We start from the raw sequence: 27,834 nt of genomic DNA, 5'->3' as shown, positions 1-27,834 counted from the left end.
GTGTGGTTCAAAAAATACTGCAAAATGCTTACACGTAGCTTATATTCTTGATTCTTCGCGATGTCATTGACAGAAGAGAAGAGATTGAGTGCCATCAATTTAGTCAATGTTAGGGTGTGTCATTCTTCCTTACTATGCAGATAGGAGAACCCAAAGATAACTACAGATATCAGAGCACATCCTGTGATATTTACTCTCACAACCTGATACTTCCCTCACCCTGATAATATAATCATTTAAAGAATCTAAGGAAAAGCAAGAGGATAATTATACACGAATTAATTAGATGTAGGGAATAATTTCCCTTAACGGGCTTTTTATTGAATCAAATTGCATATTTTGTGTTGTTAAAGACTGTTAACAAATTATTACTGGACAGAATTGTGCACTCCAGTACTTATCTCACTATGTTTAATCAAATTACTTTCCATGTGGTCACTGTTACCTTTCTAAATTAGAGTTCTCTAGTGTGAATGAGAAAATTCAGTAGACAGCACATTGTTCTGCATTTATTAAGTTTTAAGCCAGGAATTCAGTAGATATTAGGTATTTCAAAAAGCCCTTTATCCCAAATCCATCAAAAATGAAAGAAGACAATATTAATGAAATTGTTTGTACTGTATGCCAAAGATGCTCTTAAATTCTTCTTTTTTGATATTTATTTGGTACCTTGAACGGGAGAGCTCCATGGAAACAACAAAATAGGCTATTCTGAAGAGAGATGCCCCTCTTTCTACAAGAAAAGAAAATCCTTGGGTCAATGGTTTGTGTCAGTGAAAATATTAAATTATAAATTGCCATGTCAAGGATACTGGCTTTACACAGAATGCATCTTAAGTAATTTCCAACTCTAAGTTATAAAATCAGATAATTTTCCTTCAACCTCATCATTGTTTGGCAATTCAAATTTGAGACTTTTAATGTAAATGGAAATCTTGCGTCGAAACAGAAGCTGGAAGTTATAATTAGTAATGAAATATCAATCATATGCTTCAAAAATTAAATGAATTATGGTATGGCACTGCTAAACACACTGCTGAATAAAAAGCACTGGGTTTTTAGAAAATGTCATCAAAATTAGATCAAATGAATGCTAGATGTTTTCTTTAACAGGAAGATCTTAAGGAATCAGCCATTACAATAATTCTCTTGATCACCAAAGTAGGAGTTTTGAAAATATATTTTTTATAAATTACATGTATCTAACCCAATGTAATAAAGTTTTACAGATAGCTGAATGTGTTAAAATTCTTTTTCTTGGGCAGCCCAGGTGGCTCACTGGTTTAGTGCCACCTTTGGCCCAGGAGATCCTGGAGACTGGGGATCGAGTCCCACGTCAGGCTACCTGCGAGGAGCCTGCTTCTCCCTCTGCCTGTGTCTCTGCCTCTGTGTGTGTGTGTGTCTCTCATGAATAAATAAATAAAATCTTAAAAAAAAATATTTTTCTTATTCTAAATTTGGACAAAATTTCAGAATTATTAATATACATTCCCTCTTGAATGTAATTTGTATGTAAATATTTGCCCAACTTTTCCTTTGTTCATGCAACAAGTGTTCCTTCTAGAACTATGATTTTTGAGGCACAAAAATGGTAAATAGAAGGATGAAATATGCGTATATCCATTTGTTAATGTGTCATTTCATTCATTCAACAAATATTTATTTGAAATCTATTATGTACATACATAGGTACACATGGTATATGTATATATCCTTTATACAAGAGGATCCGACCCCCCCCAAAATTGCCTAACAATTGAAGTATTTAGATCAGTGAGGCCAGGTTATCCTGCAGTAATGAAATTGCCCATATCTGAGTAACTTAAAACCACAGAGGTTTATTTCTTATAATCACATTACATTTTTTTTAAGGGTCAGCTATGGCAGCTCTTCCAATACTGTCACTGGAGTATGCCCAAGACACTGGCTGATATAGCAACCATACTTTTAAATATTACTGGTCACTTTGAAAGAAGAGGGGAAAAGAAACCGAAATGAAATCATTTCTAGTAGATAGCTCCTCTATAATAAAATCACCAATTAAGCTGTGTGTGGGTGATCCAAAGATGCAGAAGTTGAAGGAAGAATAGTTCTTACAAGACCTTCTGAAACAGTGAGATTTCAAACTCCTACGACACTTGATAGGTGTAGAAATTAGGAAGAATTTATTGGAATAAAACCATAGTGGTTGCTAATCTGATGCCTAAAAGCACTTTGAAAATGACTCATTTGGGGACATGGAAAATAACTGGAACAATATGAAAGGACTCTTGCTGACTTAAAGCCAAAATCTAATGAAATTTAAAATAATCATGCAGGTCTCCCCAAAAAGCCCAATTCCACACTGTGTTGTTCAATATGAAGCATTGCTATCTGAATGTTAAGGGTGCTTGCTCCTCAATTTAATTGCATAACGGAATGAGGAAAATGGAATGCATAGGAATTGATTGGATACTTTAGTATTAATCTGCAAACTATCCCTACAAAGAATTTTGCTGTATATTCACATTAGTAATGATTTCACTCAATACATCTATTAATATTTGGTCTTTGGTAAAACAGATTTGCTGAAACCCAAGACTGGAAGTGATTCAATCAAGAGAGTTCCAGAACCAACTCTGCAGCCCGGTGTTCAGTTAGCCAAAAATATTGTATTTTGTTCTTCTTCGTATTCCAACTTCTTTTTCTAAGCTTGGCTGGAGGAGAGAATGGGGATGAACACCAGATTTTATGGATATTTATTTATTTATATTATTTTTAAAATTTAAATTCAATTAGCCAATATATTGTATATCATTAGTTTCAGATGTAGAGTTCAATAATTCACCAGTTGCTTACAATACCTGGTGCTCATCACATCATGTGCCCGCCTGAGTGTCCATCATCCAGTTACCTCATCCCCTGACCACCTCCCCTCCAGCAACCCTCAGTTTATATTATGAACATTTAAGGCATTTATCTACTTGAACATTCATGTAAGCAAAAAATTCCAATCGTCATAGAACATGACTAGATATTATCATAATATAACTTAAGAAATCCATTAATGTCAAACACTTTGATTCTGTGTGCATTTCCAGCTAAAATCTGGCTTTCATAAAATAGATGACAAGAATATATAAATAGAAAACTCTTACACTTGCCTTGAAAAAAAATGGGGCACTCTGAAATATTTCCCCATGATTGCCATACTAACAAAACTAGAGGTGCGAAGAAGAAGAGCAGGGGACAATAAAAAGAAATAGAAGTTGAGTTATGGTCAGTTTTCTCATCCATGAGATCTTTGACTTTTTTATAAACCCAATCCCTCAGATTTCTAATTTCCCATTCGGATTGAGATGGTATTTTACTGAAATATTTGATAAAATCTCTGCCTGTAATAAAGTTGCAAATCATCTATACAGCCATGAAAAAAAAAAAAAACCTAACCATTTGAAAACGTGCCTTTATTTAAGTCTCAAACACTTTCTTTCACTCATTCTCACATCATGCAATGGACAGTGGTTTGCTCTGGAAGCTAGGTTACCATGGAAACATAATTATGTTGATTCATTAGCAGAGACCATATATTGTGGATTTTTATAGTTCTGGAAAATGCATTTACAGGACACTGGGACCACACTCCAAAAACTGGCATGGAATAATATAAGATTGAGTGGACTGATGAGACGCTTCTTGGTGCAGGGGAGCAACATAATTCTACCTAACAGGTTCAACAGTTACGACATGCAGGTACCTGGGATCTATTTTTAAATTCAACTAAATGAAGCTATTATTCTATTTCCATGTCTGTTGAAAAATCTGCAATACATTTGGCCATTAGGATGTGAAGATGGCTTAAAACATGAGAAAGAGACAGATTAGTTCACATGTATAAACTTTAAATGTGAAGTCGGTCAGCAACATGAAAATCAAAACTCCAAAAGGCAAATGGTGAAATTCACATACTATTTTTTACCATCAAATAATGTGTATTTGATGAAAGTGTCAGTAGAACTGAAAAAGATAGCAAAAGGCCAGCAATTACCAGATGTCCAATAAACAGTTGTTAAGTTACATTGAAAAAAAATCTCCCCTATATACATGGCCTCGCTAGAAGGAATATTCCTATAAGCATGAGTATTAGTGGAATGATGTACACTGGAATTTCAGAAATGAAAGACATTTAGGATAAAAATAAATGACTCAAAGCTAAATATTATAATAATTTGATGTTATTCAAAGTTCATGTGCAAGCTTCCAAAGATTAAAAATCTTATATATTTAAGCCTATATTGATTTGAGATTAATCTTTGTTATGTACTGAATTTTCTTTTAGAAACATAACTGGTATGGATTTTAATTTATTTTGGATTGGGATGCCTGGGTGGCTCAGGGGTTGAGCGTCTGCCTTGGGCTCAGGGCGTGACCCCGGGGTCTTGGGATTGAGTCCCGCATCGGGCTCCCTGCAGGGAGCCTGCTTCTCCCTCTGCCTGTGTCTCTGCCTCTCTCTCTCTCTCTCTGTGTCTCTCATGAATAAATAAAAATAATAAAATTAAAAAAAATCTTTCAAGGTTTGTTATATGACTACTCTGAAAAAAGTTTTCTTCACCTGTAACAACAATGTGATGGTAATAAGCATTTACACATTTTTTAGTCTATCGTATGCCAAACATTATTGTTACAAATAATTTATATTTATTCATTTAACCCTCGTAGCACTTTCGAGTAGGGATTACAGAACCATATCTACTTTATAGAGAAAGACATAGACAAAAGAAATTGATTGTCCTAAGTTTCACAGGGAGCATTGTGCAACAAAAGTTTGAACTCAGAAGTGCTGTCTTCACTTATTTTAGACTAGGTTTTTGAAGAATATACACCCCTACATACACATATAATGCTAAGCAAGCACCACGTATTTGAAATTGGTAATCTTATAGAAACATTTAGGCCAATGCACTTGAATTAAATCAACAGAGTTATAGAAAGTTGCATGGAAGGAAAAAAGGTAGGAAGGTAGGCAGATAATTTAAAATGAAATAAAAGTAAATAAAAAAAGAAGCTTCATGTAACTTAAATTCTATATAATCTAAACCTCATGATGTTATGTTGTTGATGAGCATTTTATGTAGGAAATTATTTTTCATAAAGTAATTTCCAGACTACCTTCCTCCAACCATTCCTTGTACGGTAGGCTGCGTTATTTTTCACAACTCACTGCTCTATCACTGTGAGATAATTTCATGTTCTTTCCCTTTGAATATGACTTAGAAAAATGTCTCATTCCCTTGCCCTATAGTTGGATCTGGCCGTAGGATATTCTTTGGCTATTGGAATGTAGGTGAGCATGACAAATGCTATTCCCAAACAGAACTTGAAGTTTATTTGAGCTGGTTGTCTTGATTCCCTGCATTTCCTATCTCTCCTTATAAGAGTACATCCAGAGATAGGTTTCTTCTTCACCCTGGTCCTACAGAGAGAGGAATTGTAGAGCCAAAGTGGCAGCTTGGGGTAGAGCTATAGCTGACCCACCACCATATTTAGCTTGAGTGAGAAATTAATGTTCATTGGTACAAGTCACATGGTTTTGGAGAGGTTTTCTGTTATGCAACACAGCCTGGCAAAACTTACCGCAGGCATCATGACGATATCCAACCATTTACATCCTTGCTTAAAATAGAAGTCTCTCCTCATGACACATCTTTATATTTTTATATTTTCTATAGCCATTTTTTCAGGCTTTTTCATCACAAATAACTTTGAGAAATATTTTTTAATTTAAAGATTTCAAAAACCTTGTTTCCTAGTTTTGCTTCATTAGGTATGGGGTGGGCCCAGTGTCTGCGATTTTAATAAACATCCCAGAAGATTTTGATATTGGTATTCTGAAAACCTGATTTTAAGAAAAAATGATTGCTATTCCACATATTCTTATTATGGCATTTACTTTTGTGAAATTTCTGCTTTGTAAGTGCAGAACAAAATGGAGTCTGAAAATGTATATTTATTAGATCAGCATTAACTATGACTACAGGTTTAACAGTATTCATAGACATTGTAAAGCTTCTTAGTTTAATTTTGTTTTTCATATTATAAAATTTGTATATAATATATAGAAAAAAGCTGCTCTAAAATATGTAATAGGAAAAGTTAAATCCTCCAATTCCATACAATCCCTCTTTAGCATTACTTCCTCTGTGGAAGCCACTAGTAATATTTGAGTGAATCCTGCTCCCTCATACTTTCTATGCATAATCAAAATCAGCACCTCCCTGACTTCAAACACTAACTCCGTTTGTCTGTCCATCCATCTACCCACCGACCCATCATTATCATCGTGTCATCTATCTACCTTCTGAAACTTTTTATTTAAATAGCAAGATATTTAACAGTTCTATAACTTACGTGCTCATTTAGCAATGTCCTGTGGGTCTCTTTTCACATTAGTAAATGTAGAAAATACCCTATTAAAAAAATACCAACATAGAATTTCCTTCTGTGGATACAGACATCTACTGATAGACATTCGGTTTCTGTGCCTTGCACTTACAAACATCACTGAATGAGAGGACGTGCGTACACATATGGAGTGCATTTTCTTCTGAGAAAGAAATGTTTATTGCATATCACTTCCTGTATAATTTATTTTCCACTTGTATACATCAACTGATTTAGCATCTAAAAAGTCACTATATCTTCAAAATCTTCTTGGCAAATAGTAGTTTATGACAAGCGGACTTGCTATCTGAAAAAGAAATTTAAATACTGACTAAATTGGCATGTTTGAAATGTCCCTCATTATAGTTAAATGATGAGTTTTGCTCTTTTGATGTGAACGCAGCAGATAGGAGAGATGGCAATCATTATGCAAATAAAGCTTCTTTTTCCATTACAATCTCAGACATTCACTTCTTTGCACATTTTACTTTCTTGCTGAGATTACCTTTCATTAAAATAAGACTTAATAGTGACCTCTATAACCTACTCTATTAGTAAAATCTCTTAGTATTCTTTGCTTTTTGGTCTTCACTGAAGTTCTAATGTATTTTTGATGAAGGTTCACTTCCATTTTCCAGGAAGTATTAAACAGTTTAAGTTTTTTGAGAATTTCCTCAGTGAATATACCATATACCACACTGATTTCTACTTACATTTAGGCAACGACCTGAATCTTATTATTTTACCAGCTTTTTTTCTTTTTCCTGATTATTCTTTAGCATTATTACTTCTTTAATTTTCCCATAGCTTTCTTTGTGTCCACATGCCAAATAAATACAACATAAACCTATTTTCCTAATATAAAATAACAAAATTCATTCTGATAATCTGATTTTAGGTTCTTATGACAGCCTATTATTTATTGTAAACCAGATTCTTGAATGCAAAAATTAGCAATCAGTAGAATGTATAAGATTGGGCAAATATTTTGTTTTTCTAAAAAGAATTACTGAAGATTTAAAGAAAACTTAATATACTACACTTAAGAGAATTACCTGTTTTTCTTCTTCCCCTATTTTTCTGCTTTATTTTATATAGACTAAAAGTATTGTTTTCCCATCACATGTGGAGTTCTGGAAAATTAGCTCTGGCATTTTTTCTCTGTTCTTTTTAAAAATTTTTCTCCAGAAGAAAAAAATGTGACTCAATCAGATGTGAATAAATCTTGCTTCACATTTTACCACTGAGTAGGAATTTGACTTTTATTTTTTCCTTCAGTCTACATTTGTTCAAAGTGATGCAACAAATGCTTTCTTAGTCTTAATTTTCTAGTTATTTTAAATATATGCCTGTGAGCTGCCTCCCTCCGTTGTGAGATGACCAAGTATGGTCCACTTAGGGTTGGGTCCTCTCTCTTGGTGCCCCCACCTCTCTGTCTATGACTCCCTATAAAACAATCAGCTAGTGTCTATACAGTAGGATATAACTCTGGCAGGAAGCAAGTGGTGGTACATCACACTTGGAGTTGAAATATTTTGTTTTGGTGACTTTGAGAAGATTGGCTGACCATTTAAATACTGGCACTTATTCAGATGCCTATTGGAGAAGTGTGTCTTGGCATTCCTAACATGTTCATTGCTATAAAGATGGAGGTCTTCATGATCCCCATTAGAAATTTTCATTGGGGACACCTAGGTGACTCAGCGGTTGAGCAGTTGCCTTTAGCTCAGGGCATAATTTCAGGGTCCCGAAATCGAGTTCCACATCGGGCTCCCTGCATGGAGCCTGCTTCTCCCTCTGCCTGTGTCTCTGCCTCTCTGTGTGTGTCTCATGAATAAATAAATAAAATGTTTTTTTTTAAAAAGAAAATTTCATTGTTTTAAACAAAGCCACAAAAATAGTTGGCCTTATTACCCTGCACAACTGAATACTGTGACATAAATATCTAGGTTCTACATAGTAGAAACCAGATAAATAATCATTGAAAACAAATTACATGAAGAAATAAATGCTATATTGTATTGTCCTAGTTGTATAGAGAAAAGTGCATATTTAGTAAGGGAATGTAATATTTCCAAAAGTGTATATATGAGGCAGCAGAAACTCTCCACAAATCATTTTAGCTATTTGCAAATCTTTTGTTTTTTACACTTTCCAATCTAATTATATCTTATTTTTTATTGATTAGTCATTGATTAAGATTGATACGCAATGAATATTCTCTGTGTGTTCATGTAATAACTTCTCTCCAGTTCACAAATGTCTGAAGAAGGACACAGATTTTCTGACTTTGTTTTAAAGAATGTTAGTGAAGGGTCCAAGTTGTTTCTAGTCATTGGATTAGCAGTTCAATCCATGTTAGATATTATCAAAGATTAGTACAACCCCTCTGAATCACTTGTTAGATATGTTAGATTGAGAAAAGTGCCTGATGTCCAGTATCTATTATCACAATCAACTACACATATGTGAACAAAATGCACCCAAAGCAGTAATTATCATTCATAAGCATAAATCTATAGCTCTTCCAGTTAAGTTTTAACTTAGTGATCCCTTGGGTTGCTCTGTGATTTCCTGTTTTGGCATCAAGTATCAATACAAATCAGCCTCACCTGAACAGTTTGGCAAGCATGTATAAAAGACACTTTCCAACTTCTACCATAAACCCATATTACAGTTCTAATTTTACATTTCTGCTATTTTCATCATACTCTAAACATGAAAAAAAAATAATGAAGGATTAGGCTAGCAAAGCTTTGTCTTTCTTTCTTTCTTTCTTCACTCTTTCATAAAGAAGCACTTGATATTTTCTGTGCACAAACATATCTAAACAAAGTTATTAGTGGCTCTAGAGAATATTTTATTTCAAGGTAAAATCAGTCCATAACATAAGTGAATCTGCTTCCTAAAATGGAATCCTATACCCCTCTTATGACAAAGGCCCAGTTACATTTTTCCATTGGTAAAATTTTCAGCTTGTTACTTAGATTCCAAGAAAAACACAGATTACCAATCTAAATATGTATATGCAATGCAATAAGAAAGAATAAGATTAAGATTACAACCAAAAACACATGATCAGTTATGCTAGATGCTGAATATTCAAAGCAGAAAAATTGAATTCTTTAAAGAGTATTGGAATAATTTTAGGAAATCAGTTTCCCAAATCACTCTATATGTAAATGTGGCTATATACTAAAATAGATTTCCCTTCTTGTCATATTTGGTTCTAAAATTAATCCTCTTATGAAATATGTAATTTAATTCCATGAGATTAAAGGTTTTTACATCTAGATGAAATGATATCATAATCAATAAAATATTTTAAAACTAGTAATTGTTTTAATTATTTGAGTCTGCGATGTTAAAATATTCTACCTTCTAATCATCTATAGAATTAAGTAAAACCACAACTTGGCAAAAGTGGATGTTATATTAAAGTATATGCAACTGCTTTAATTAATCTTACCTAGAAAGATAACTAGGTTATAAAAAACGATGGGAGTTAATATAATAATTAAATCGACAAATTATTTTGCCCTATCGAAAAATGGTCCTTATATTTTACTCTGTAAGAATCACAACTGAGTCATTTTCATTATTTTTGTTATACCTGCCAGTCATGATTATTGTCACTATAATCAATGAATTGCTGCAAAGCCACACAGTTGGTGAAGTCATTAAAACAGCGAAAATATTTGTTTATTTATTTATTTTTGAAGATTTTATTTATTTATTCATGACTGACACAGAGAGAGAGAGGCAGAGACACAGGCAAAGGGAGAAACAGACTCCCTATGGGGAGCCCATGTGGGACTTAATCCTTGGACTCCAGGATCACATCCTGAGCTGAAGGCAAATACTCAATCGCTGAGCCACCCAGGTGCCTCCACAAAGAAAATATTTTAAATGAGAGCTTAAGGACATAAGGAATTCCTTTAAAATATACAAGGGGGTGCCTGGGTGGCTCGGGAGGTTAAGTGTCCAACTCTTGATTTTGGTTCAGGTAATGGGATCAAGCCCCATCTCAGCTCCATGCTGAGTGTCTGCTTGGGATTCTCTCTGTCTCTCACCTTCTGCCCTCCCCTTTGCTCTCTCTCTCTCTCTCTCATAAATATATCAATCTTAAAAAAATAAAAATAAGTGAATATACTAACAAGATTAGTTCTTATAGTCATAGTGTATATGTGTGCATGTAATGTGTGAGTAAATGTGTGTTTGTGTGTCTGAAAGAAGAGAGTAACAGTCAGAATAAGAGGCAATTTAAAGTATGAGTGCTTATGGATTTTCAGAATCATTTTGTTTTAGATTATGCCAAGGTTTGAATTTCAACTGGAAGTAGGTAGTTTCAGTTTGTTCAGTTCATAGCCACAGATATTTAGAGGTAAAGTGAAACACAACAGAGAATAACAAATGGTATTTAAAATGCCTACTTGCTAAAGAACACAGATTCCTTTGATTATTTCTGATGATTGAAAAGCAACATTCAGTATGGAAAGAAGGCTCGACTAAGAATTTGGAGATATAAACTGATTTCCCAACTCTAACACTATCTCATTTTATGACTGTGTAAATCCCTGATTTCAATTTCAATGGATACATATATATCTTGACTATAAAAGTGCTTTATGATTTATGTATCACCATATATAGTATGTAAATAATTTTCATAATATATACACATCATAAAGACTTGATGTCAGATACCTCTTATGGTATAAAAAGTGTGACTAATGGCATCAGAATTGATTTTATTTTTTTAAATATTAATTTATTCATAAGAGATACAGAGAGAGAGGCAGAGACACAGGCAGAGGGAGAAGCAGGCTCCATGCAGGGAGCCTGATGTGGGACTCGATACTGGGTCTCCAGGATCATGCCCTGGGCTGAAGGCTGGCGCCAAGCCACTAAGCCACCCAGGCATCCCCAGAATTGATTTTAAAGTTCACATTTCAGTGAGAGAAATAACTTATAGAATTATAAAAATTTAATGGTGTATCATTTTAAATATTCACTAAATTGATACAACTATTTTGATTTCAAAATTAAAACTTAAATAAATCGAAATTTGAAAAAAATAACCAATAATGCAAACCAATAATAACCTAATCAATATGCAAAATTATTCATACAGTCATAGATTTTGACAAATTAGGGAATTTTTTTCCAAAAAGGCTTATTTTTTTCTGTTACAATAGGATTGTATTCAATAAAAATTAATCTAAGAGGAATATAAAGTATTATGGTAAGAAAAACATTACTTATAAAGCATTTCACAGTTACAGATGATATGTAAAAAATTTTCCACCTCTGTAGACAGAAAATGAATACAAATATACTCATCAATGAAAATACAGAATAATAATAAAAATAAAATAAAATACAGAATAAGTACTTTCAGCTTGTTGGAAAAAGCTTATTTCACTCATATATCATATAAACAGGTGCCTGTGACAAGTCTCTGTAGTTCATTCATTTTTTTCCCAATAATATGGTATGAATTGATAAGCATTTATTACTTTGATGATAAAGACTTGACTTTAAAGGAACAATCTGATATTTTTAAGATAAATATTTTGATTCAGAGATTTAAGAACCTATTGGAGCATTTAAGTGCTATCATCCACCATATTAAAATCTAAATAGAAGTTTTGGGAAAGCACACTCATTTCACAGAGCAGAGGTACAATTTGTGATTTGACCTGAGTCAAATGCCAGGCTAATGTAATAGAAATGCTCAAATAAGGGACAGGCAATTGCAAAAATAGAAAGACTGAGATCAGACTAGGTTCAAAAGCTAATGGAAGCAAAGGAGGCTGGAAGGCTAAAGCAATGGAGCCGCAGTCCAGTGATTCTAATGGACAGCAGACAGTTCCTTCTGAATCCTTGGAAGAGCTGAATTTTTTACCTTGTGGTTATACATTCACTAATGACAGAGAAAAAGGGTAGCGCTCTCTGGTCAGTAATTTCACAGAATGCTCACCTCACCTGTCCCGCTGCCCCAGGATGCATAGAGTGTGGTGAGAACACCCGCTTTACTTAGAAGTTTAGGAGGGAAGTACGATGTGATTGGTGGAAAGAGCAGGGCAGGGCAATGAGCCCTGTGACACCTGTGGCGTTAATGTAGGATATAGGGGAAGGAGCTGCTGAAAGTGAGGCTGTAGCTATTGCTAGAGTTCTTAATAGGATGGTTAGTAGATTCCTGTCTAAGAGCTTGGAAAATGATCCGTTGAATAGAAATGATTTATTAAATGAAGAAACGTGATCTACTGAATGAAGAACTTTGAAGAAGAGAATCCAATTATTAGTCCCTTCATTTGAAAAACTGTGTGAGGAATGCACTGGAAGCAAAACAGAATGCGTAAAGGACCAGAAGGTGTGCATTCACTATCTTTGCTTCTCCAACATCTAATCTCTGGTCTAGCGATTTACTTCTGGAAACAGCCTACCTACCACTGTCAGTCCTTATGTTTTGACCAGAGTTAGCTTGCTGACATTTTTACAGTGGGCCTGTGATTCAAGGAGAATTTGTGCTATAGTTAGAGGTCTAGGAATGAATGAGACAATGAAAACACAACTACTTGTTGCCCGAGGACAGGGCAAACCATGAGCGGGGAAACAACAAAACAACAAAACAACAAAAAGCACTCTGGGAACAGGAGAGAGTAATAACTAGTCTTGAATATATATATATGTTTAGATTCTTGCTCCCAATAGGAGAAACAATTAAATATCACTTTTTAAACTCAGTTTGGATTGAATTCTATCACTTTTAACCAACCAATTCTATCATTTTTAACCATATGTCTGATATGAAAGCTGAACATGTAAATCCAGGTGAGAGTTCAAGGATCCACAATCCTTTCTTTGCTAGGGTCCTCTGAGTGGCTCACTTTCTCTTTCCCAATAATAACATCACATAAAATAATCCCATCATGTAAAATAATCCCAGTTGTAGCTCCTAATACCAGCGTCCGAATGTCTGAAACATGCTTAGAGGCAAATGAATTTTAATTATTAAGAAAGCATATTCCGGGATCCCTGGGTGGCGCAGCGGTTTGGCGCCTGCCTTTGGCCCAGGGCGCGATCCTGGAGACCCGGGATCGAATCCCACGTCGGGCTCCCGGTGCATGGAGCCTGCTTCTCCCTCTGCCTGTGTCTCTGCCTCTCTCTCTCTCTCTCTCTCTGACTATCATAAATAAATAAAAATTAAAAAAAAAAAAAAAAAGAAAGCATATTCCTTGCGTCTGAATATGGTCTTAAAGAATTTTTTGTAATAGGATAATAATTGGATATCTTTTAACAAGGAAATTGTACGCTAAATTATAAAGTAAACGCTTCCATTCAAAGTCATTTTATGAAGTTTCAAGGAATATAAATACGAAGGTAGGAAATTAGAATAAAAATATTCATGTAATAACGGACTTGTTGGAAAAAAGCTAGCTAAGGACCCATCCATACAAGCACATATAATTATAATGACATAAAATGAATTTACATATGATTAATATTGAGAAATAAGTCAAAAGAAAGGATTATGTTAGATTATGGTGGCAGGCTTATGAGGAAACTTATTTTAAAAATTTCCTTTAGTTTTCCAATATTTTAAACATGCATTTGATGTCAGAGTATGTGAATACCTCCTTCTTTGTTGAATAAGTACCAAATAACATATTTTCCCTTCAATGGGTTTTTCTAGGGACTTCTGGGTGGCTCAGGGGTTGAGCCTCTGCTTTTGGCTCAGAGCGTGACCCCAGGACAGGATCAAGTCCCACACTGGGCTCCCTGTGTGGAGCCTGCTTCTCCCTCTGCCTGTGTCTCTGACTCTTTCTCTGTGTCTCTCATGAAAAATAAATAAAATCTTACTTAAAAAATGGCTTTTTTCTAGATCATTTAATCATTTGTGTTCATGTGCATTTATTTTAGAGGCCATCCATAAACCTATTTAAAAAGAAGCTGACTGCTTGTTCTGAATATCTAAGTGTTCAAATTCAGTAACTCTGAAGACCGAAGTCAAATAAAAAAAGTGAAACAAAATAAAACACCTGCTGTTTCCCAGAAGGATCCTTTTCTGTCAAGCTCTAATATATTTAATCTTTCTCCAATTGTATCTTAGATTACTTTTGTGGGGACGAAACTTGAAAACATAAATTAAATACCAAAACATGCATAGCTAGATGATTCCTCAATTTAATAGTTTCAAACTTTTTAATTATAATATTAAAAATTTTCTATTTCCTAAATTCCATTCAAAATTATTTCAATCCTGTCATTCTTCAGGTATTATAGAATAATTAAGGGTCAAATTCAGTCAGTTTTATTAAAAGCTCTCACATTATGATTTCTCCGTACAAAATGGAAAAATAAAGTGGATAATACAGTAACTCTCACAGAGAAACACATGGCATATTCATTTCTGTCCTCTTTAGCTTTGTTCTCTATGCTTGTCTTATTATATTTTTCCTTCTTCTTTTCTTGACAGTTATTCTCTGACTTCTTATCTAAACTATTTAATTTCATTTTTCTTTATTCTGGATGAGACTCATATCTGTGAAATGGAAAAAAAAAAAGGTCCTACTTGGAGATGTACTCGTGGTTTAAGGGGATATGGTGCTTATAGAAAGATTATGGAGTTAAGTGCATTTTCTTAATTACTCTATCATGTATTGGAGATAGCTGTTTTCCTATATATGTTAGGAGAACACATAAGGGGAGACCAGAACAATCACTTATCATTATTTATATGTGCAATGCATCTAGGAAATACTCAAACAGAAATAAACAATGATGAGCTATTCTTGGGGCAGAGGGAAGGTTTATTGAGAGGAAGACGGGCATGTTAATGCTTAACTGGGTCTTAGTAGATTATAGTAAATAAGTCTTATTTAAGAAGCATTGATCCTAGAAGTTAGAAAGTATTCCTTGGTCAGAAACTAGGACTTTTTCTCTCTTAAAAAGCTGTTAACTCGAGAAAGTCCATGGATGGTTTTCAGGGTTTCCATGAGCCAGATAAGGAAAATGTTTATGTGTCAATTTCCTTTTTTAATTTGAAAATTGCTTGGGTGAAAACATGATTTTTGTCAATGTCCCGAAGGTATTTATGTCTTTGTTCTAAACAGAAGTATGTGGTATGAGATACTATTTTAATTCTTATTTTTCATATTAAACACTATTATGAAAGCAGAACCAAAGATTCACATAATTGAAATCACTTTCTTTGCTGAATCCAAACTTGATTCCGTATTTTTGCATATATTGCCTATTTTTTTCAGGCAGTGGAAACTTATTTTTATAAGAGAAACAAGTGTAAAGGCTGTATTTTTCTGTGCCTGTGTTAGAAAAAATAATTTTCTTTTTTTTAAATCATTTTCTGATGTAATAAATTACATGTAAAAATGTGCCTAAGTATAATTATTCTGGAGACCTTTAAACATTTGAATAGTTTTTTCAGAGCTTCCATAAGGCCAAGAAAGTTAGAAACTCGGGCTGTGAGTGGGCTGTGCTCCTGACTGGCTACACTGAAAACCAGAAGTTTGAATGCAATTGTCATAGAGTCACTCAGTTTAGCAGTTTTATGTACAAATACCTACAGGTATATAAATTCAGAACTAAGTAAGAACAAATTATTTAGTGATTTCCAGCCACATAAGCATAGGTAAACCCAGGATCATGATAACTTCAATCTTATTATGTGGGGATTTCTTTTAATAACATCTTAATTGAGATACAGTTTATATACTATGCAATTGATCCACTTAAATGTTGTAATTCAGTGGTTTTCAGCACATTCACAGATATGTACAATCACTACCACGGTCAATTTTAGAACATTTCCTAACCTCAAAAAGAAGCCCCATGCCCTTTAGCTATCATCCTCTTATCCTCCATCCCTAAGAAATCACCATTCAAATTTCAGTCTCTATAAATTTTCCTTTTCTGGATATTTCATCAAAGTGGCAACATATACTATGTGGTCTTTTGTTTTCATGGTTTAACCATGTTGTAGCATATCTTAATACTTTACACATAATATTCCATGGTCTAACATACCACATTTTGTTTATATTCATCCGGTGGACTTTGGGGTTATTCCCAACTTTGGGCTCTTATGAATAATGCTTCTTTTTTTTAATTTTATTTATGATAGTCACAGAGAGAGAGAGAGAGGCAGAGACATAGGCAGAGGGAGAAGCAGGCTCCATGCACCAGGGGCCTGATGTGGGATTCGATTCCGGGTCTCCAGGATCGCGCCCTGGGCCAAAGGCAGGCACCAAACCGCTGCGCCACCCAGGGATCCCCTGAATAATGAATGCTTCTATAGACATTTGTGCAGAGTTTTTGTGTGGACATATATTTTCATTTATTTGGGGTATATACCTAGTAGTGGAATGCTTCATAAGGCCTCAATCAAGAAAATGAAAACACAACCCATGGAATGCGAGAAAATATTTTCAAATCATATCTCTGATAAGAGGCTTGAGTCTAAACTACATAAATAACTCTTATAACTCACTAACAGCCAAATCAAAAAAAGGGCAAAGGATATGAGTAGATGTTTTTCCCAAAAAATACATACAGAATGGCAACTAAACACATGAAAACATTTTTTGACATCATTAGTCATCAGGGAAATATAAATCAAAATCACAAAGAGATACATCACACTCACTAGAATGACTATCATCAAAAAGTCAGATGATAACCAGTATTGGCAAAAATGTGGTACATCGGTCAGAAGCTTCATACATTGCTGGTGGGCATGTAAAATGGTGTCACCACTTTGAAAAATAATCTGATGGTTCCTCAAACAATTAAATATAGAGTTAGCAAATAATCATGTGCTTTAAAATTACTTTCAACTCCCTCTCACAGTAAACTCACAAATTATTTGCAAGCGAACTCCATCTTTGTCAGTCTGTATCTTGGGGATAATTGGGGGAAAACAGCTGTGGTAAGTTATCATATACAAAATGCTTTTCATCTTGTGTAATGTGGTTTTCTGGCAGTTAAAGGAATGAGACCCTGAAGAATTCACTGGCCAAATTAACTTCCCATTCCTGCATAATTTCTAACAAGATAAAGTAATCAGACATAGATGTTTCAGGATCTGAGGGAAGACAGATCTGCAGGTGAATCAGAACTGAAGTTGGTCCGAACTGATTATAATAAAAATAGACTCCTAATTACAAACCAAAATCACATTTAAATTTACCAGTGATTTATAAAACTTTGCCTCCTAGTCTCACGTACTCCGTGGCAATCTATCATTGATTCCGTTTGCAATATTTTTTATCTTCTGTAACCCAATATCAGCCTTCATCATTCATTAAAGCACAATTGCAATAGAATCCTTTTGATTTTCCTTTCAGCCTCTGTCTTCTCTTATTCATCCTATATAGTTCAGTGCAAAAGTTCCTCAAATGTCTATTTGCCTGTTAAGATTCCATATATTCAAATAAAGCCTCCATTAAGGTCTTTTAACTTCTAGGGAATCTACCTTTATTTCTCTCTGTACTCTAACCATGCAAAGATAATAGGATCTTCATATATCATCCTTTATCTATTTAAGAGTCAAACATGGGCAGCCCTGGTGGCGCAGCGGTTTAGCGCCGCCTGCAGCCCAGGGCATGATCCTGGAGACCCTGGATCGAGTCCCATGTCAGGCTCTCTGCATGGAGCCTGCTTCTCCCTCTGCCTGTGTCTCTGCCTCTCTCTCTCTCTCTGCATCTCTATGAATAAATAAATTTAAAAAAAAATCTTTAAAAAAAAAAAAAGAGTCAAACATATGCATGTCTGTTTTCTTTCATTCAAATTCTTACTCTGAATTTTTTAAAACAAGGCTTATCTGATTTTTTATGTACTTCATCTGACAAAGATTGAAAACAGTGCCCCAGTGACCACTACTCTGCTATTTACGGCATAAAGGTTGGACACCATTCTTCTTCAATTAGGATTACTCTATTTATTAATATAAAATAATTCTTGTTTCATATACCCTTTCTTTTGCCTTAAATACTACTTGAATTGACATTAAAATTACACTCCTACTTTCCTTTGTCAAGAGTACTCTTTATTTTTCTTAGTTGCCAGTGCCATACCAATTTTTTTTTCTTTGAAAAGTAATTGAATTTATTGTGAAGGACATTAAAGAAATTTCCATATATCATAGAAACAGTTTAAACCTTTCAGGGCTTCATTTTCTTTCTTTTTATTTTTTTATTTTATTTTTAATAATAAATTTATTTTTTATTGGTGTTCAATTTGCCAACATACAGAATAACACCCAGTGCTCATCCCGTCAAGTGCCCCCATCAGTGCTCGTCACCCATTCACTCCCACCCCCCACCCTCCTCCCCTTCCACCACCCCTAGTTCATTTCCCAGAGTTAGGAGTCTTTATGTTCTGTCTCCCTTTCTGATATTTCCTACCCATTTCTTCTCCCTTCCCTTTTATTCCCTTTCACTATTATTTATATTCCCCAAATGAATGAGAACATATAATGTTTGTCCTTCCCTGATTGACTCATTTCACTCAACATAATACCCTCCAGTTCCATCACATTGAAGCAAATGGTGGGTATTTGTCATTTCTAATCAGAGTATGATCCTCTCATTAGATGCAGAGAAAGCATTTGACAAAATACAGCATCCATTCCTGATCAAAACTCTTCAGAGTGTAGGGATAGAGGGAACATTCCTCAACATCTTAAAAGCCATCTAGGAAAAGCCGACAGCAAATATCATTTTCAATGGGGAAGCACTGGGAGCCTTTCCCCTAAGATCAGGAACAAGACAGGGATATCCACTCTCACCACTGCTATTCAACATAGTACTGGAAGTCCTAGCCTCAGCAATCAGACAACAAAAAGACATTAAAGGCATTCAAATTGGCAAAGAAGTAGTCAAACTCTCCCTCTTCACCAATGACATGATACTCTACATAGAAAACCCAAAAGACTCCACCCCAAATTTGCTAGAACTCATACAGCAATTTGGCAGTGTGGCAGGATACAAAATCAATGCCCAGAAGTCAGTGGCATTTCTATACACTAACAATGAGACTGAAGAAAGATAAATTATGGAGTCAATCCCATTTACAATTGCACCCAAAAGCACAAGATACCTAGGAATAAACCTAACCAAAGAGGTAAAGGATCTATACCCTCAAAACTATAGAACGCTTCTGAAAGAAATTGAGGAAGACACAAAGAGATGGAAAAATATTCCATGCTCATGGATTGGCAGAATTAATATTGTGAAAATGTCAATGTTACCCAGTGCAATATACACGTTTAATGCAATCCCTATCAAAATACCATGGACTTTCTTCAGAGAGTTAGAACAAATTATTTTAAGATTTGTGTGGAATCAGAAAAGACCCCGAATAGCCAAGGGAATATTTAAAAAGAAAACCATAGCTGGAGGCATCACAATGCCAGATTTCAGGTTGTACTACAAAGCTGTGGTCATCAAGACAGTGTGGTACTGGCACAAAAACAGACACATAGATCAATGGAACAGAATAGAGAACCCAGAAGCGGACCCTTAACTTTATGGTCAACTAATATTCGATAAAGGAGGAAAGACTATCCACTGGAAGAAAGACAGCCTCTTCAATAAATGGTGCTGGGAAAATTGGACATCCACATGCAGAAGAATGAAACTGGACCACTCTCTTTCACCATACACAAAGATAAACTCAAAATGGATGAAAGATCTCAATGTGAGACAAGATTCCATCAAAATCCTAGAGGAGAACACAGGCAACACCCTTTTTGAACTCGGCCACAGTAACTTCATACAAATTTTTATTTATTTTTCCTCAGTACTTATGAATATTTTAATTGGAATTTCAAAGAAAGTAAACCTGCTGCCAATTATTTGCCAAAGTCTGAACCCAGAAAACACCTTTGTATGTTATATACTTCAGTATAAGGTTCTTAACTTCAGTATTTCTAACTTTCCACAAATTTTTAGATTTTATATAAAGATGTCAAATCTCCTATACACTTCTTTTCTTTATAGAGTACATGATTCTATCATAACTTACAAAGAAAAAAAAGCACTTGCAATACTTGTCAGAAAATACACACTCAAGTTGTCTGCACTCCAGGGCTTATCAAAAACTTAGAAATTATATTTAGAGAAGGTTGTGTAAAGGTGCTGAGGATTCCTCCCATGCACTCTTATTGTAAGGCATACTCCTTGACTGAGGTGCATAACTGAACATAAGTATAGATCCTCACAGAATCACTTTATAGGAATCACATCTAGTGGTGAGAGCCTGACTTTCTTTGATTAGCACAAGGGATGGTAGTAAGAAAATCAATTTTGGACTTGATACAAAATTATTTCCAAAGGCATTACCAAAAAGCAACATTAGAAAATGTTCCTCAATGACAATGAGAAATTTCTGAAAAAAGAAAGTTATTTAATGAGTATTGTCTAGCATTTAGTTTCCCATTTGTTTGGACTATCAGTAAGTGTATAGCCAAATTTTATGTTTGGCCATTGTGTTAGAGAAGGGATATGTGGGTAGGGAGTATTGAAAGTTCTATAAACCAAACTAAGGGACAAACCTAGGGCATTTGCTATTTTCTTACTTGATTAATATATCAGTTGAAAGAATGGAATTAAAATATATCAATTGGAGAGCATGACAGAATAAAGCCACTACTGATAGAATATTTTAAAAAGGGAAATAAAATAAATTTATAATATGGTCTTGAGTTTTTATCTGGGGCTGTGTAAGGAAAATATCATCATGCTTGTTACTTTGCAATATCTCTGCTGGAAAACAGGAGAAACCCTTTGCTTATAAATCCAAATTAGAAAGGAAAATTACATGTGTGTTATCAGTTTCAGTCATCGCAGTGCAAGAGGGAGATATGCCACCTTTAGAAAAACACTGGACATGTCCTATGCTTAGAGTTTTTTCTATGTGTACCTTCTAATAAGTCATATGTTCAATGTATCAGGGCTTTCAACTCTTTAAAGGCCAGAGATCTTGCAATTAGAAAGCTAACAAACAAATTCTGGTAAAATACTGTTACTTAAATTTATTCTGTATATAATAAAATTTCTCTAAGAATTTCAAAATTTCCATCCACTGACAGGAAAAATACTCTTAATTTGTTAACGTTGAGTAATTTTGAAGCTTCCCTTTTCATGATATATAGCTCATTGTTAAAATGCAGTTTAATAGTATTATCTTTTTTACTACTACATTTCTATATTTGATTGACTTTTAAAACATGAGATACTTTTAAAAAATCTACTTGAAAAATCCAGGGATAATGTTCAGTTCATGTTTCCCATTGAATTAGAAGAATACTATGGAATATTCTAGGTGATCCTTGTAATTGATAATGTTAAACCATAAAACCAAGGTCATGGAACTAAGAACTGATCAAATGAGAAATATTACAGCCTTTAAATATAAAATTATGTGAAATAAAATTAAATAAAGCAAAATAACTATGTTAGATAAAAAGGACCCTATGTCCTTGTAGTTGTGTTTAATTGAAAATTTTTGTCAGGGATTTTCACTGTACTTGTCTACAGATTTTTAAATGTGGCCTTGAATAAGTATGAATCATCTCTGTATTTCTGAACAAGTCTAAGCAAAATTAAAGAAAAGGTATGATCATTTATAATAAAAACTAACAAAACAACATTTCATGTGTCAATTTTTATAAGAGATGGTCTAGAATAATAGACAAAATCCTAATATCATAAAATGAAGTGCTTTTTTATAGGAAGATCTAAGTTTTAAAAATGTGGAAATTTGAGACACCTTTAAACCCAGCAATTTACTTTCTGGGATCCAGGCAAGATGTCTATCATGAACAGGAGGGGAGAACAATGATATAACCTTAGTCAAGATTAATTGCTTTTGCTCATTCCTAAGTCTTTATTTCAAAGATAAATGATTTATATGTAACCTGTAGATCATGTCAGAGATTAATTAAATATCAGAAAAATTAAGAATGGAATTTAAGAAGAATATGACCAAAGGCCAGTTAGTAGCTTCACCATTTTTTAAAATATACCTTAAAAGTTATATAACTTAAAAGTAAAGTCCAAATAATCTATTGTAAAAGATTAAGAGATAAAAATGCAAGTTCAGTCAAGTTGGGACATGCTGAATTGGTGGCAATAGGAATCTCAGTGATGCTCTTGTGACTTTTTTGAAATCACAGAAGTATTAATATATTATGGGGGTTATAATAATACAGCAATTCAAAGGACTTTGATTATTCATGGTAACAGTCCTGGAAATGAAAAACTTTAAGTAGAAACAATGAAAGCAGTGACAAAGAAGGATGTCCTTTCACAAAGCATTCATATCTGTTAAAGAGAGACATCCCAATTCTCTATATAATAAAATTGCTCCCGAAAGTTAAAAGACATTGACTTCTTACCTACTTCTAAATATATCATTTTCCCCGAAGAGCTTTTAAAAGAAGCTTGGCTACTCAGAAGAGAATGGGAACAATTCAAGGTGCCAATGTTTTGTTTAGTCTCTGTGACACTTGCCTTGTCTGGAAACAAAGTGGTAAATGATTGTTTATTGATGGTCAAATAAAACTGATTTTCAAAATTATAATAAGCCTATGAGTTAATCAATAAAATTCATGCAATTTCACCTCAGGTCTGTGATAAGAGACTTAAACAAGATACCCTAAAAAAACAGCTAGAGGAAGTTCTTGAGATGGAAAGGAAATGATAAAGGAAGGAATTTTAAACCATCAAAAAGGATGAAATCACAAAGTGAAAATCCAGGTAAATGCAATAAACTCATGAGTTTTCTAAATTATGTTTGACTGTGGAAGTAAAAATTATAACATCTGATGTGGTTCTTGAGTATGTACAAGAAATGTTTAAGATTATATTAATGGGGGGAAATGTAAAGGGGCCTAAAGGGATATAAGTTTTCTACACTTTACTCAAGTATATAGATACAGTAATACATAGAGCAACTACTAAAACATCTTTACAGAGAGATATACTCAGAAATAATAAAGGTAAATCAAAATGAAATGTAAAGAAGAAGGTACAAAGAGCCCACAGGAAAATGGAAAAAGTAAAAACAAAGAAATGAAGAACAAATGAAACAAATATAAAAACCAAAATGCCTCACTTAAGCTCTAATAAATCAATAATTATGTTAAATATAAATGTGCTAAATATACCAACTAAAAGTCAGAGATTGGAAAATTGAATTTAATAACCTATATTATCAAACCACATGCTGTGTACAAGAAACTCACTTCAAATAACAATACAAGCGACTTTGATATAGCATCTGAATTTGTTAAGCTCAACAGATGTTAGAGGCATGGCAAAAAGTTTTTCATCTTAGTGAATGGCAGTTACATGCCAGTTTATTGTCTGTCTAGTGTTTATTGATTGCTCTTAATAGCATAGCATACAAACTTAGGGGAAAACTATAAATATATACCCCATAAATACCTTACAACGTGTTAACCTCTTATAGGGGTTAGGACTGCCCAACATCTTAGTTAACTCTGCCTTCTTCCCTCCAAATTTAGAGATTATCATTAGTTTTATACAGTCGATATTTTCTTATAATACGAATGTGATAGCATACTTATTAATTTCTGATTATTCAATTTCATATTTTCTCAGGTATTTTTTTCTTGATTTTCAACATTTAAAAGTTATTTTAGCAAAGTCCATCATAGCAAATTATTAGTTTCTTTTATTATAAAATGTTATATTTCACTTTAATTCATAAATTAGCATTAAGCTGGGGTTACAGTGTGAGAATTTCCTTCTTTCTGAAAATTTGATATTATCCTACAGCATTCTAGCTTTCACCAGTGCTATTGACAATTTTTGTATTAAGTTGTTATTTTTTTTATAGATAAACTGCCTATGTACTCTGGATATTTTACTGTAACTCTGATTTTAACATTCTGTAGTTTTACTATTATGTGGCTTATAATGTATTTCATTTTATTTTTGCTGCTTAGTGTTTACTGTGCTTCCCGAAACTATAAATTCAAGTCTATCATCATTTTTGGAAATATTTCATTTCCCATATTACCTCTTTAACAGTCTCTCTTTTCTATTATATTGGGACTCTGATTTCACATATAATCCATCCTGTATGTCATTTAGTCTCAATTTCATATTTTCTACCTCTTATACTTTATGTCCTGAATTCTGAGAAATGTTCTTACATGCAATTTCCAGTTCACTAATTCTTTGTCTCTGCACTGGTGTTTAAAATATAAATAATCATTAGTTTTTTTTTTCCCTTTTCCTACAAAAAGTACATGTTAAAGTTGTTTTCTTAAGTATGTATTTTTTTCTAGTTTGAGTCTACCTTCTATATCCTTATATAAAACACTTTTATATTTCCTATCCAATATTTTTAATACTTCATTTTGAATTAGCTCTAGTTCTAATTAAGCAGATAGTATATTAGAAACCCAAATAGATTCTTCAAACCTTAAGATCACAATAGTTCTAAATTATTAACACTATATCTTATATGTATAGTTTTTAGGAATTTAGAAAAGTTAAAGGAATTTTAAAACTCTTATGGTCCTTTTGTCATATTTAAAGATAATTATTTATCCATATTCATACATATATCAACCCTTGGTTAAAAAATCCCCAACAATGATAGAAAGTGGGATCTTTCACCGTAAATTGGTTAAATAATTGACCCAACTTGTTCAATATTTTAATCGTATATATAGAGAGTGTGCGTGCACATGTATGGGTTTATGCTGATAAGATGTCTCCAATTCTACCCTTAGGTTTATTTGCTAGGAGGGCTCACAGGACTCTCATGCATTAATAATCATAGCTTTGATGTATTATGATGAAAGATACAAAGCGAAATCAGCAAAAGGAAAAGATACATGGGACAAAATCCAGAGGAAACCAGGTATGAGTTGCAAAAGTTCTCTCCTTGTGGAGTCACATGGAGTGTGCTTAATTCCTTCAATAACCAGTTATGACAACATATATTAAACCTTTTGTACCAGGGAAACTCTTCAGAGATTCAGTGTCCACAGTTTTTCCTGGGGGCTATTCTTACTGGTTTTCTTGCCTAGCATGTACCACATCTGAAGTTCCTAGTAGGAAATAAGTGTTCAGCAGAAAATATTTTTTTGAACAGTTTATACACTGTGAGCCAGCCTCAGTTATGAATGCTTCCATGATTCAAATTTCTAGACATCTATGTAACAGGACAACTCTGCAAACTGATCTTTCTCAAGATAGCAGTGTCAGGTCTTCAATGTTAACTATTTTCTTGTGTTTGTGTGTGTGTTCTATGTCCTCACTTTAATTCCACTGAGAAAAAGAATAGGAGAAAAAATTTCATGCATTCTCAGAAGCAATCTACAAAACCATTATTCAAATATCCACAGCCCCCCTGCCCCAATACTCCAGAAGGGCAATCCATGGTTCTGTCTAAGGCCAACTTCTCTGCCTGTGGGACCATATTCCAGCTGTTCTCATTCCTCCCTCTCACTACTCTTAGCATATGAACATCCTAAAATCATAGTATCTGAAAAACAAATTTAAAAATCTCTAATATTTAGTAAGATAATAACAAGAATCCTATCACCAAATCATCTTTAGATCATTAGAATAAATTCCACATGATTACATAAAGGAGCTTTTGTGTTTTTTTTTAACAATTTATACTCAATCCCTTATAAAGGTAGCAGTTGTATTATGTAATTAGCTAATTGAAATGTAATAAAAATGATAGTTCATATACATGCATATATACTCATATATATTCTTAAAACCTTTAAACTTAAAACCTTTAAAATGAAACAAAATTAAGTTCAAATCATGGCTCTGCCATCAAGTCCTCAGATTTCTAAGTCTAGAAAGTTTATATTTAACTCTTCTGATCTTCAACTCCTGTAACATGAAAATAATTTTTCATGAAAATTATCTGGTGTATATATATTTGCCAGAGTGTTTGTGAGTGAGCATGTTTTCTCTAATATTGCTATAAAGCTCGGGATATCAAGTTTTACTGTACATTTTCTTCCAATCCTTGCATATTTTCCCATAAAGTATCTTTAGTAACTAAAGAATGATTGATAGTATCACAGAAATACTAAAATACTTAGATGGAAAGTGGTATTAAGGACTCTGCCCCTTGGGGATCCCTGGGTGGCGCAGCAGTTTGGCGCCTGCCTTTGGCCCAGGGCGTGATCCTGGAGACCCGGGATCGAGTCCCACATCGGGCTCCTGGTGCATGGAGCCTGCTTCTCCCTCTGCCTATGTCTCTGCCTCTCTCTCTCTCTCTCTGTGACTATCATAAAAAAAAAAAAAAAAGGACTCTGCCCCTTGATATAGCATGATATTCATTCAGCTTTTAGCAGTTAGGTTTGAAGAACACATGTGAACTCCTTGACTGAATCTTTTTTTACCCCTGACACTATCTGCTAGAGCTTGGTATTTTAATGACCATCTGGGAAAACTATATGCCTACTGTCTTTTTATTCTTATGTCTTATATTTATTGCAAAGCACATCTTTAATATAGCCATCCTGCAGCTCTGTTTATTCTTTGTCAGAAGGTTAGGCTCTGTTACAATTGCAACATGTGTTTTTAATAGCAGCTTGATTGAAATAGATTAATTTAAAATCCAAGTGGAAAAGCAGAGGTGCGGTAAAATATCGATTTAGAAACAGCTTTTTTATTTTTTACAAAAAGTCTACAATATTTATCTAGAAACAGCCTCTTTATTTCTACATTTCTATAAATGGAACTGAATTTAATCTATAGATCAATTTAGAGAAAATGGACATGTTTATAATGCTAAATGTTCTAATCCTTACACATAATGTATTTCTTTAGTTATATTGGTCTTTATTTCAGTGGTCAGAAGTCTTCAGTTGTAGAAGTCTTGCAAATGTTTTCATAAAATTATCTTTAAGTGTTTTATCTTGTTAAGTTCTTTTATAAAGGGCATTTATTTTTAATTTCAACGTATAAACACCCATTGCTAGCACTTAGACATACAATTGACTTTTACATATGGATTTTGTACCCTATTAACTTATTAACTCATGTGCCTTTTTTGTAGATCTCATGGGATTTTTATATACAGAATATTCTGCAGTTGTTAAATAAAAATAGCTTACTACTCCTTTCTGATATGTATGAATGTTATTTTTTTCCCCCACTTTAAGGCACTGGCTAGGATCTTAATACAATACTAAATGGAAGTGATAAAAGCAAATATCCTTGTTTTGTTCTCAATATTAGAGAAAAAAAAAACTACTCCCTCTTTCACCATTAAGTATCATCTTAGCTGTAGGTATTTCACATATGTTCTTTATCAGGATGAAGAAGTTTTTGTTTTTGTTTTTTCTTTCTATTACTAGTTTGCTGAGAGTTTTTATTA

The 27,834-nt window shown here is 33.7% G+C and overlaps 1 long non-coding RNA gene across 3 annotated transcripts in view; it reads right to left on the bottom strand.

Moving 5' to 3' along the window:
- Positions 1-529: 529 nt before the first annotated feature.
- LOC140603461 (uncharacterized) overlaps positions 530-27,834 on the bottom strand; it is an 85,725-nt gene continuing 58,420 nt past the window's right edge. For 2 of the 3 annotated variants that reach the window (XR_012006441.1, XR_012006442.1), the window contains exon 4: positions 530-733. This is a non-coding gene — a long non-coding RNA (uncharacterized lncRNA). Of the gene's footprint in view, positions 734-6,603; positions 6,728-27,834 lie in introns of those variants that run through there. The other variant, XR_012006443.1, reaches the window with a different exon arrangement.

The sequence above is a fragment of the Canis lupus genome, chromosome 14 (assembly GCF_048164855.1).
Source record: "Canis lupus baileyi chromosome 14, mCanLup2.hap1, whole genome shotgun sequence".
Classification (NCBI taxonomy): Eukaryota; Metazoa; Chordata; class Mammalia; order Carnivora; family Canidae; genus Canis; species Canis lupus.
The sequence above is the reverse complement of the archived record's forward strand: the minus strand, read 5'-3'. Positions and strand labels throughout refer to the sequence as shown.